The sequence below is a fragment of the Pogoniulus pusillus genome, chromosome 16, assembly GCF_015220805.1.
Source record: "Pogoniulus pusillus isolate bPogPus1 chromosome 16, bPogPus1.pri, whole genome shotgun sequence".
In the NCBI taxonomy this organism is placed as follows: domain Eukaryota; kingdom Metazoa; phylum Chordata; class Aves; order Piciformes; family Lybiidae; genus Pogoniulus; species Pogoniulus pusillus.
The window spans coordinates 6,267,936-6,280,650 of NC_087279.1; the positions used below are offsets into that span (position 1 = coordinate 6,267,936).

The 12,715-nt window shown below is 43.0% G+C and overlaps 1 protein-coding gene across 4 annotated transcripts in view; it reads right to left on the minus strand.

Annotated features, from left to right (window-relative positions):
- MITF (melanocyte inducing transcription factor) overlaps positions 1 to 12,715 on the minus strand; it is a 111,861-nt gene that overhangs the window by 80,074 nt on the left and 19,072 nt on the right. The gene's annotated exons all lie outside the window — the stretch shown is intronic.

Below are 12,715 nucleotides of genomic sequence, written 5' to 3' on the forward strand. Positions count from 1 at the left end.
TGCCATGGTCTAGCCTTGAGTCTTGTGGTAAAGGGTTGGACTTGATGATCTATGAGGTCTCTTCCAACCTTGGTGATACTGTGGTACTTCTAAGATCACAGAGTCCAACCTATCACCCAACCCTTCTAATTAGCTTGACCATGGCCCTCATCCACAGCCTCCTCTTAAACACCTCCATCACTTCCAATTCATTTAGCAAGTTTTCCTTTACTGCATGATAGGAACTTACTACATCAAGTCATTGCATCTGAATTCTTCTTCCTCTCAGACAAGGACATAGCACAGCTTTAACATGCCAAATATCAGGCAGTCCAGTCTTCATGTCAAATTCCAGTGATCTCACTACTAGCCACAAAAGCAAAAAAGATTCTGAATATTAAACAGAAAAACAAATCAGAGTGAAATATAAGCTGCAAAGCACACATTATGGTTTGGAGTATGCTCATAAGGATTAGTGGATAGTCAGAGAATAACAAGTGAAAAAGAGGCAGAGAGCTCAGAAGCTCTCCTCATCCTCTCCCAGATCCAAAGCAAACATATCCTGCCACCACGAGTGCATGCCCTCCCACTCAAGACTGTTCTCAGGAATGGCCAGCTTGATAAATTCTTTACAAGACAAAAGCAGTCCTCAATACAGAGGGTATTGAAGCTGAAAGTAGGCTCCCTTTTTCTTGCAGCTTGTATCTAATCGATAATATTCTCTGTCTCTGTACTGCTTACTCTTCTACCTTAACAAAGTAAGGCAAGTTCATGAAACTGGAGTTCTGGGGATCATTTTTGAGTCTGTGCAGTACAAACCAGTATGAAATACAGAGGTAAAGCTAGGATTCCTTTATATTGGGGGAAAAATTACAACCAAGGCCGGGCTATTAGGCACAACACTACAGAAATTTCATTTAGTCTCAATGGTACAGGCTGAGGACAGAGGGGAGAATAAAGCAGAAAACTTCACATCAAAAGGAAGATGTAGTATTAGGGGTTTTCTCCTTTAGAAGAAAGGGATACAGGAAAATACAAGAGGGAAAAAAAGTAGCACTGATGCAGAAAAGAAGCTGCCAGGACAGTCAGCAGGCAAGGAACAATCCTGAAAAATATGGCACAGGTGCAGGCTGAGAAAAGCAAAAACCAAATGTCAGGGCAGGTGAGGTAAGGGGTAGGGAAAGACAGGGACAGAAAACAGTGTGAGAGTATGGCTGACTACCACCACAGCAAGAGGGTTGGACTACATCTGCAGAGGTCCTTTCCAAGCCTTACCAGTCTGTGATTCTGTAAAGATGAAGGAATGTGGTGTACATGGACAAAAGACAGATGGGGCAAGAGATGTGTATTTATGGGTCTGAGAAAAAGAACACCAGGTCTTAAAAAACAGAAGTAGAAATAAAGAAGACTCTTGAACTAAGAAAATAAAAATACAAAACCAAAAAGGCTTTTTGGTTTTGTTCTGTCCAAGACAAGGTCAAAGCCAAAAGTATTGTGTAACAAAACCTAAATGACGACTTCAAGAAGTGGACTGGTCAGAGTTCACTCTCAGTCCATGGAACCACGTAGGAGAGCATTTCCCAGACCCAGACACGAGCAGACAGCACAGGAACTTCCATTTTCAGTAACAGGGTGGATGAGCAGTAGCCTGTTCTACATATTATTTTATGCCACATGTCTCCAACCCTATAGCTCCAGCACTGACTATTGATCTATTCCTACTTGCCAGTAGCTTAGGGACATGATTATCAGTAACTGCAGCTAAGCTAGCTCTGTCTGCACAGAGGAAAGGGTTGTTTGGATTCTTAAGTGTTTTGTAATAGATTCCTTTTCATGGGCTCACAGGAGAGATTTGCTTGGTGACACTAAGTAACTACAGGACTTAGCAAGGCTGAGGGCTCTGTTGCCTACTGATGCTCATCTACATCACCTGAGGGGCAGTTGCTCCTTTTTCCGTTTCCCCTGTTTGCAAAGCAGGAACGATGATGATAAAGGCCTCTTCTATAAGGCACTTTTTGAATTAGAAAACACAGCCACTGTTGTCCTGAACAAACAATGGCTCCAGTTCTAAAGAAAATGGAGAGAGGCCAAATATTTGGATGTATAACCAAGCAGAGCTACACCAAGGATGTGCAGTCTGGTAGAAGGTACATGGCAGGCTTAGAGATGCTCAGCAGCACTTGCATTGGAGTGGAAAAACACATCCAAACACCCACCCTCGACTTAGCTCTCCCTCCAAGCACCACCAAGAACAACACTCCATATACTTGACATTCTGCCGCACAAGCAGCTAGGCATTAGCTGTACTTAAGTTCCAGACAACAAGGCAAAATAATTATGGAAACTCTGGGATGCTGGAAGTTTTTTTTCCTTCCTCACAGCAGGCTGTGTATTTGCCTCTGCAGCTCTTCCTCACGTCGCTGCCCAGATGTGAATCGAAACTGGTTAAGTAACAGTACAGTTCACCCTTGATGATGCAGAGTTTCTAATGAGGGACTTCCCAAGAAAATAATACTCAGACTTTGAGTAATAATTATTCAGACAGGTTATAAATAAACATAGCTCCTAATACTTTTAATTAGGCAGGTCCACTAAGAAGGCATGGTTGCTTTGAAATATTTACATTGTCAAAAGAAGCCATGCAACATTTCTCCTAGTGATGAAGGAGCTGAAATGTGGCCCAAGTCAAAACATTCTTGCAGAAGATCTCTTTTATTATAGATTTCTCCCTTCAGACTAGGTAAAAAAAATATGAAGGACAAAAGTATTAATTTACTGTGTATCTGAGATAAATTCAGTGTTTAGGTAAGTAAAGGTTCTACCCTTCTGCATTAAAAGCTACATTCAACAGTCTTAAAGCAACCAGCTATTGAATGACCAACTTCTGCATTTCAGATAGTAACCCATACCCTGAAGCTTCTATTTTGCTACATCCTAATGAGCAGTATATTGGCTATTTTACCCACAGAGGGGGAGAGCAATCCTATCCATGTCTGAATATAGCCTACTTACAAAAAAATCACACCACTTAATTTTTTATACCGCTCTTTTTTCCCCCTCATACATTAACACAGCACAGGTTTTGTGCACATTCACTCATCTCTTACTTGTTGTATGTAAGCAACTTAATTATTTGTTTGCACTGCACAGCACACAGGAGTGGTCAACATCAATCACCATCATGTAAAAAGAACACTACACAAACAGCAAACGTGACCACTCATGTCCCAAGGGACTTACAGAAGACAGAAAACATGAGGAACATGAGGGAAGAAAAAGCCTTGCAGAAGGCAGCAGCTCTCCTCACAATAGATGCTAGCCCAAGGGTTTTGTCTTTTTTTCAATACTCATAATAAAAACCTCCAACCAATTCTCACTACGGATCTCTTCCCCCCTTTGAAGGAAGCAGAATTAAGAGCAGGAATCCTCTTTCCATACTGATGTTAACAGTCAACTCATATTGATGGGACAAAGCCAACAGACAGAAGCTTTTATTTGCAATACCACTGTAGCTGGTAGCCTTCCCTCTCCTTCCCCCCCTCCCCAGCACCTGCTGAACCTTCCCCTTCACTTTCTATGAGCGCAGTTGATTTTATGTAATGCTGCCATAGGAAAAGCTGCGGCAGAAAACATGTGAAGATCATCTTTATCTACCAATTACCACTTATGCTAGAAAGATGGAAGATCTCAAGGGAAAGAATGGAAGACAGAAACAAATGGAAAAAAAAACATGAATGTTTCCATTAAGAGTATCTCAACAAAGAACAACCCAGAGAAATGAAGAGATGGGGCAGAAAGAGACCCACAAGAGAAAAGAAAGCAAGGTAAGCAGAATGAGAAAGACACCTGCTGTGAAAGCTTTGAGAGATGACTCACCCAGTTCTCTCCCTGGATCAGTGGGAAGTGCTACACATCAGGAAAAAAAGGTGGAGTTGCCAGAACATTTCCTGGGCAATCACAGGAGCAATAAGCAGCCTGTTTGTCCACCCAGTAGAGATTACAGGAACATCAACACCGCTCAAGCGCATACAGAGCACAAGAGCACTCAGAAAGCTGCTCCATCAGCTTACACTGCTAGAGCACAAGACGCTGGTTATAACTGGTCCTTGGGATAGTGAACTCTAGAGTGGGTGTCATACAGTGGGAACACTTTAAAAGTTCCCGTGTTCCACTAAGCCAGTGCTGAAACACCAACTCCCTGCCAGTCTCCCAGCTGACAGCATGGTTCACTTACAAGACCATTTTAAATGCCTCACACGGATAATGATCGTGAAGCAATGTTCTGTTGGACAACATGGATGAACACACAGCAGAAGCTTCAGGAAGGTGAAGCTGATGTCCTGTAAGCTAAGACAAATTTGGTCTTCCAAGGTGAAAAGGTGAAGAACATGCATAAAATGTTAACTTTAATAAGCAAAAACCCATCCAGGATGAAAGAGCCAATATGAGATGCAAGAGATGGGAGCTCTCATGGCACTGATGGGTTCTGGGGAACAGAAGATGAACATAAAAGGATAAGGAAAATTCTCACTTTAAGAGGTATTTGGCATACTTAATTTCAAGCCAGAAAGAATGGGCAAGTGACAGAGCCTGAAGTTTCTGGGTTTCATTCTGTACTACATTTAAAAAGTCATCAAAAGGATCTTCCAGAGCTGCACTCCCACTTATTCCACAAGAAGGGCCAAAGGAACACACATAACAAAGAGAAAGACTGAAGCCAGAGCAAGGAGATAAAGCAGAAACTCACCTTGATATCGTCTCCCAGCCAGCTGCTGATGCCTGCCCTAGAAACTCTCCAGACAAAGCTCCTGCCAGGGTAGATTGTCCCACAATTCCCTGCTGTCTCGCTCCCATTGGAACAAGACTCCCAATACTCCATTGCCTTCCCTTGCATATCCTGCCAATACCTTCACATCCTGTGCTATCCACCTTTCTCATCATCTTTTCATCCTCATAGCAGAGGTATTACCTACAACACTCCTAATCACAGTTAATTGGTGTATGCCACATGGAAGAGATCCATAATCTTCAAAGCATCTTCCAAACAAACTACAGTAGAAGAGATTTCCCCTTCTGCTGAAGGCATTTGGCAAGAGCACAGCAGCAGACATTACACCAAGAGGCCTTTTTGTTTCCACTCCCTGAGTCACAACCCTAACGCATCAAAGATTGATTTCACGCCTATCTGGGATGAATGAGCCTTCCTAAACATTTATGACATGCTAAAGAGAACAAAAAAACCCAGGCAGCAAAGGGAAGGCATGACTCACCAAGTATTTGTTAATCTATAGCTGATCTCCAGAAGTGAATACATTTGTATCCTGTTTCAGAAACAAACACGCAGATTTCCAACACTTATCTCAGACCTACAGAACTACAGCACTATCATCACAACCTGCCACAGCTGCTGGAAGGACAAAAAAACCACACACTGTAGCTTTCTTCAGCTAAGAGAAAATACAAAGTTATCCAGATCAGTCAGAAATAAACATACTCATTGTCTAAAGGCTTTTCTCCTGAACTCTACTGTAATCTCTTCTATGAGATGTAAACGGCAGCATAGGCTTAGTAGACTCAAATACAAGGGGTTTAAGTCTCAGGTTTCCAGAAGGACCATGTCGTCTGTTCCCATCCTCAAAGGTACTTGGCACAAGAAGAGGCAACGCCTGCTCCATAGCTAAGCAGATAAACCCTCTCCCTCGTCTGTCTGAATCATTCTTTTAAAATTAAGCACAAGAGTATGGAAAATCCCAAGCTTTCCTTTGTCTCCTTGCATTCGTAGTCTCTGTTTCAAGGATGAAGTCCTAGAGAACTTGAGGGATCAGGGTTTTGCTCCCAGATGCAGACAAACTGTACAAGAGCAGGCTCCTGTCCCTGCTATGTTTTCTTCTCCCAGCATCAGTCTGTAAAAAATGACTTAAGGAGACAATGCAGGCTACAGAGGTGGATTTCCACCTCAGCAGTCATTAGGCGAGGGAAGGGGGTGTAATGGTTTAGAGAGGGACCTGGGGTAGAAGCTTCAAGTTCAGGGAACCTTGCAAATACTTCAACATTTCTTTTTTAAGAAATGCTGTTTGCTCCACAAAGTTGCAGCCTGTAAAAGCCAAGTGAGAGAAATGTCACCTTTGGAAGGTTTTAACCTGCTAAAAAATACCAATCTCACTGGTAAAGCACTGGGGTGAGGACAACACAGGGGGATGTTGGACCCACCACAGCCGGTGATGCCAACAAACTGACTCCCAGGTAAGATGAGAACTGCCACTACAAACCACATCATCAACACCACCATTCAAACAGCTATTATCAAGAGCATTAAAAGTAATTACAAAACTCAGTTAGTAGGGAATCTTCCTCCCTGCTATTGCCAAAGCATGCAGAGCTGTATTTACTCCAGCAGATACTCCCTTGCTTCAGAGTAACCCAAGCACATTCAACTCTTTCAATCCCTGAGCATCAGTGCAACAGCAGTGACGTTTACAGGAGAATTCCACCACATGCAAAAGGTTCTTTCTCATTATTCCACATACTTTTACAGAAACTCACTTGTTTTTCATCACCCATAGATTCCAGACTGTGCTGTCCCACACCGTGATGCAATCTAACAACGTAACCTAAAATAAGCACAAAAATACAAAAGCACAAACCCGCCATTTACTTCAAAATCTGCGCACTGATAAGGTGCTAACCATCAAATCAGAGGGAAGACAAGGAGCTCTGCAGCCCTCACGCATAATGCAGAACCTCAACACGTAGTTGCCAGATAGCTTGATTTGCCCTTATACCCTGGGTGCCATCCTATCTCCCCTGGCCCCTAAAAAAATAATTTATTGCTTTATTTTACCTATTCTTCCCTTTTATTTTTTTCTTCCCTCCTCTTTCTGGCTTTACTTTAGCAGAGCCGAAGTCTTTTTGGTAGTTTTCACACTTTCTTTTCTCCAGGCCATATTTTTATTGTGTGTGGGCACTTAACTCCTCTTTGATAACAAAAGGAATTAAGCACTCAACTATCTTAGAAACTGTGTTTCTTTTCAGCGTGTTGTTCCTATTGTGTTTCTTTTATGTTCACCTTCAATGACTACTAATGTGGCAAGCCCAGGTCTTTGTTGGTTTTAAATGAAGCAAATCTCCTGACATCACTGGCAACAGAAGCATTGCTTGAACAGAGAGCAACCAACAGTTACTCTTAACAGTGTAGGGCAATGAATGAGACAATTCCTATTAACCGTGGTTAATAACCACAGTTTCACACCCTATAAAAGTTCTGCTGCTTGGCAAAAGAGGAATAAAGAAGCTTCAGTTAACTCTTTCTTTCTCGTTTAAAAACGATTTAGCGTTCTAACAGGGGACCAAATTCTATTTACAAGAGAACAGCATCTTTCAGAGGGAAAACAGGTAATTCAGCTTTCATTCAAAGAAATAAACGCTTGGTTTGACTTGAGGTGCTCTTACGGCCTTGATGTCATCAGGAAGGAGTCTGCATCTTGTGCCAAGACATTGCATCTTCCTCCTCACCAGGAAAATTCTGTGCTGGGTAACAGCTGGAGGAAAAGTGCTGGGTGACTAATAAACGTGACTCCAACAACCGAAAATAAGCAGATTGATCTGTTATTCCCATTCTTGCCAGCAAGTGTTGCTGTTTACCAAAGGAAAGCAAGAATGAAATCGTTCAAAATAATAAATCATCTTTTTAAAAGAGTAAAACAATATAGTGCCGATTTTCCTTACTGCGTTTGTAACCCAAATCTTCCCGTGAAGAATTCTGATTCATCAGTAGAAACTCGGTGTGGTTTCTGCAGCCCATGCTTTTGATAGCTTCTCAAACCAGAGAGCTTGCAGACTATTTTCTGCAGAAAACCTGAACATGCATGCGTTGATAAGCATATTGCAAATGCCCAAGGAGAAAATTTGTGTGGGGAGATAACTGCAGAAACTATTCTTAGTGACAGAGTTCTGCATCTGTTAAACTAACTCCACTGCCACTGTGCTGAACATTGCTATTCACGAACACGTGCTCCCCATGTTGTGAAAAAGATACTATTTTAAATTCTCTTTTATATAACCTGAAACATCTCTGCAAGCTCCTGGAGGCATTTTTATTTGGCATAAAGAAGCAGAGCCTGGAGCTGCGGTCCCCAATTCAGGGCTCATAAACAATAGTCAGTGGTGTGTGGGCAACAGAAGGCTGCAAGCTACAAGCACAACAAAAGGCAGAACAAAGCCCCTTGTCCCACAGGAGGTTACACGGTTACAGGTCTAAACGTGGCTGAGAGCCATGGCTTTTAAACTGAGGGGTTGCTAGTTTACCTGACACATCCCCAGTGCCTCCACAGCGAAGCACACTCTTTCTAATGGAACTCGCCTTCATGGTTGGGCCTCAGTGTAGCAAACAGAACTGGATCCCTGGGTGCACCTACAGAGAATTGCTACAAATAACGCAGTTGAAGGCAGTAAGAGCACTCACATATCTCCAGGCTGAGTCCTAGTGAAAACACTGAAATAGTGAACAGGAGAAACTTCACCTATAAGTCGGTAGCTGAATCTTACCTCACCAAACAGCTGACAGCAATCTCTGACTGTCAGGAGAAGACCACTACACTGCCTTCCTGCAACACTTACAGTGTAAGTGACCACGTGAAAAAGTCATTATCCCACCTGCATAACTGGGACCTTTACTTGTAGAGCAGCTGTAGAGAGGTCAAAGCCTGAAAGGCTTTTTGAGGGGAGAAAAAAAGACCAACAAAAAGGCAAGTCTGCAAGCAGCAGACTCCAGCAAAACAGTTTTCCAGTCGGTTAAACAGCCAAAAGCAGTGTTTGTCTGTACCGCTTACAACAGACTTACTCATAGCCTTTTTCCTCCTGGCACTCAGGGGCAATGTTTGGGTACTTAATGTTTTAAAGGACACACACCCCTCTCTTTAATTACCTTTTATTAAAATGTCCTCTTTAAAAGCAGATGGCACAGACAGGACCCTACAGTAGTAGTTGCAAGGGTGTATTTTTTTCCTGCTAACCCATCCTCATAGCAACAGCCAGAAACACCCTTCAGTAACCCGTACGTGTCAACAAGCTCCACTGCAGCCCAGGATGTTTAGCATCACAGTTATTTCACAAGCCTCTGGTGGGACTGTAAATTCTGCCAGTGTCAGATACATTTCCTTTTATTACAAAACCCACTTTGAAGCCATCAGAAAGATTTCTCATTTGTGAACCAGCACTTCTATATTTAGAAGATTACATGGACTACAGACTTTTTTTTCCTTCCTGACACTGCAGAACTGGAGAAGAAAAGGACTTCCAGAGGCAAGCAGGAAGCTTTTTAAATACTGGAAAAGGTTTTAAGTTCTTGGAGAAGGGGACTGTTCCTCTGGATTTGAAGGAGAGGCCTGATTCACAGCTTTCAGGTAAGACACTACCCTTGACTTCACCCCCCCCATAAAAAGAACCCTTCCGCTGGCCAGACTCACCTGCAATGTGACTTCTGGTCTGCTTCAATATCAAAGGGTAAAGAAGCTGCAGGGATGTGGGGTGAAGAAACAAAAGTCCATGAAGCACCTGGTCAGGAAAGGACCACTCACTTTCCTAACTACCTATTTCTTCTCTGTTGAAAGTACAAATACTACTGACCCTGAAACTGAGTGGGGACAAAATCATCACCAAAGGCTTTTAGAAGTACTGGACAAAGCCCATTGGAATGGGCTGCCCAGGAAGGTGGTGGAGTTGCCATCCCTGGAGGTGTTCAAGACAAGACTGGACGAGGCACTTAGTGCCATGGTCTAGTTGATTGGATAGGGCTGGGTGCTAGGTTGGACTGGATGAGCTTGGAGGTCTCTTCTAACCTGGTTGATTCTATGAAGTTGTCCTAACAAGTACACTTAAGTACATCATGATGGAGACTTTGTGAGTCTAATAAAATATGATGAGTAGTTGATGGAAGTTCAGATTTCAAATAATCTAACAACTGAACTAATACATTAAGAGAATAAACAAGTCTCCCAGGTACACGCAGAGATGAACAGAGCTTGGCATGAGAAACACCTAAATAAACATTAAATCAGTCTAATAAACATGACTGACAGGCCAATGACTAATGCTCCATTTAAAGCAAAGCACCATATAGCTCTTTGCTTATGGACTTGGGAGATTTTGAGGTCTTTAACTGAGTTCTCCCAATGCAGATGAGCTTTTCTCATCATTCTGGATTAACTAGCTCAGCTATCTACTCAGAGTAAATGATATCCAGGCTTTTGACTTCTTGACTAAACCTTGCTCGGCAGCTAAGAGAGCTAATATCAAGGCCTACTCAAACAGCTTGGTACAAATAAACAGGGGGAGGGTTGCATGCATCAGTTTCCAGAGCTGTGGAGGTACTTTTTTTGGAGGGAGGGCAGTGTTCCAATCCTTTCTTAAAATTACGGCAGCAGAACAGAGCGTGAAGCTGGGTGACATGTAGCTGCCAACACATCAAGCACTTGCAATGATTCATTAGTCCAGACAGCAATGAGTTGTTCCTGGGTTTGAAATAACTAGAGAAAGAAGGAACTAGACATCCAACCTGACAGAGTTTGGCTGACTGGTACTCAATCCAGGTGCCACACTTGGCTCAGGTACTGGGGAAATGCATGGAATAAGCAGACTCATGGTCTACCCAGCTCAGCACCCTAACTCCAAAGACAATGCACACAAGCCCAGGTACTATCAATGTTTTGCTTCCCCTGTAATCCTCAAGTACTGGTAGCCATCTACTAAGGGACAGAGCAACTCTAACCTGGTTCCCTTTCATATCTATTTTATCCTAATCTCTTTTTGAACCTACCAGCACCGTCTACCTCCACAACCATCTGCAGCAACCAAATCCATAATGTAACTACCTGCTTAAGCTTACTTCTTTCCCTATAAACCTCCATCGTTGCATTTCATCTATTTAACACACATAGGCATCTTGCCAATTGACTCTGCATCTTGAAGTTACATACATTACCTGGTAGAAGAGACAATAAACCAAGAGGACAGCCACTGGCTAGGTACAGAATCATAGAATCAACCAGGTTGGAAGAGACCTCCAAGATCATCCAGTCCAACCTAGCACCCAGCCCTATGGCTCAGCATTTCTATTTAATCATTGTAGTTTCTTGGGTTGGGTAGTTGTTGGGGTTTTTTTTTTGATGAAAACATTATCAAGATTTCCTATTTATTGAACTCTCATCTCTTTGTATTAAACCTTTTTTCCAGGCTTCTTCTGTTCACTCTTTCCCCAGAGCAAGTCTTTGGAATGTTGTTATCAACTACACTGTATAATTTAGCTCGCTCTAGCTATTTCCAGATGGCCTCCAACACGACAAAGTTATTCACTTTCTATAAATTTTCCAAGAGGGAAGAAATAAATGGAAGCGAGACAGGATTTCTAAAGCAAGAACCTTGCTAGTACCTCAGGAATTATGATACTTCATTTCTTCTAATTAAATCACACAGAATTAGATCCAATGTACCAAACACTTGCAATGACTTCACCCTTGTCTCCAACCCAAACAGCTTTTTTTCATGGAAAGAGGGCAGCAGCACATGCAGGTATTCAGACTGTTGGCACACCTTACTGGAATCTCTTGCCTGTAAATCCAGCCATTAACATATAGAGGAATTGGAGCAAGCACTTCTATTTTTACTATCCCACACCTTTTCCAAGGTATGTTTTTCCCTGCATTCCAAGGTATCTGGCAAAACAGACAGAAACTTGTGAATCGGGATGAAGAACCAGGACGAGGTTCTGCCTCAACACAAGGGGAAACTTTGTTACTGTAAGGGTCACAGAGCACTGGAACAGGCTCCCCAGAGAGGTTGTGGAGTCTCCTTCTCTGGAGACTTTCAAGGCCTGTCTGGATGCATTCTTCTGTGATCTGTGCTAGACTGTGTGCTCCTGCTCTGGCAGGGGGGTTGCACTCTATCTCCCTGGGTCCCTTCCAGCCCCTAATATCCTGTGATCACAGAGCAGCCTTGAGCCTTCCCCATCAGCATGATGGCACACTTTTCTCTACAGAATCCTCATTCCAGTTGTGTGTTGCACAGTACACACAATTAATGCCATTACATTTGAGCCCTTCTCTGGAAGAAAGGAGCTCCTGTAAAGCACTATCAGGCAGCTGTTATATGAGAAAAGACTGGAAAGTCAGAAGACACAACTCTGGGTACTTGCCTAAGACCAGAGACATCACTGCAGCCAGTAGCTTTCTGGTTTTGTTACAACAGGTTTTGTTGTTTCTCCACAGACATTGCTTCCTCCACATGGCATGTCTTAACTGGGAGCCTACACCTGTCCAAGGCTCTGCAACCATGAGTCTCTGGGCCATAGTGAACCATCAACAACTACCCAAAGAGGCAGGGCTGGGCTCCAGAACCAGAGATTCCTGATGCTTGAGGAGAAAAGCAGCAAGCTGATCATCAACACTAACAGATTGTTCCAAGCATATCTGCTCACTTCATTCTTCTATTTACAAAGGAAAGGTCCCCAGAGGTACCTCCAAAACAGACCTGCCACTCCATCAAGACCATCTCAAAAGATCTTTCCTGGGCAGGACGCCGACTAGGGTTTTGCCAACAGACAGGCAGTGGGTGCACTAGGACTCCTTCCCACCATGCTGACAGCTCTGCCTCATTGTTTCTCCTTGTAGCCATCTGCTTCTCCTGTCTTATTCTCAGACTCCAGATCTGCTGTTAAGCAGCCCACAACCTTCCTTCATGCTCA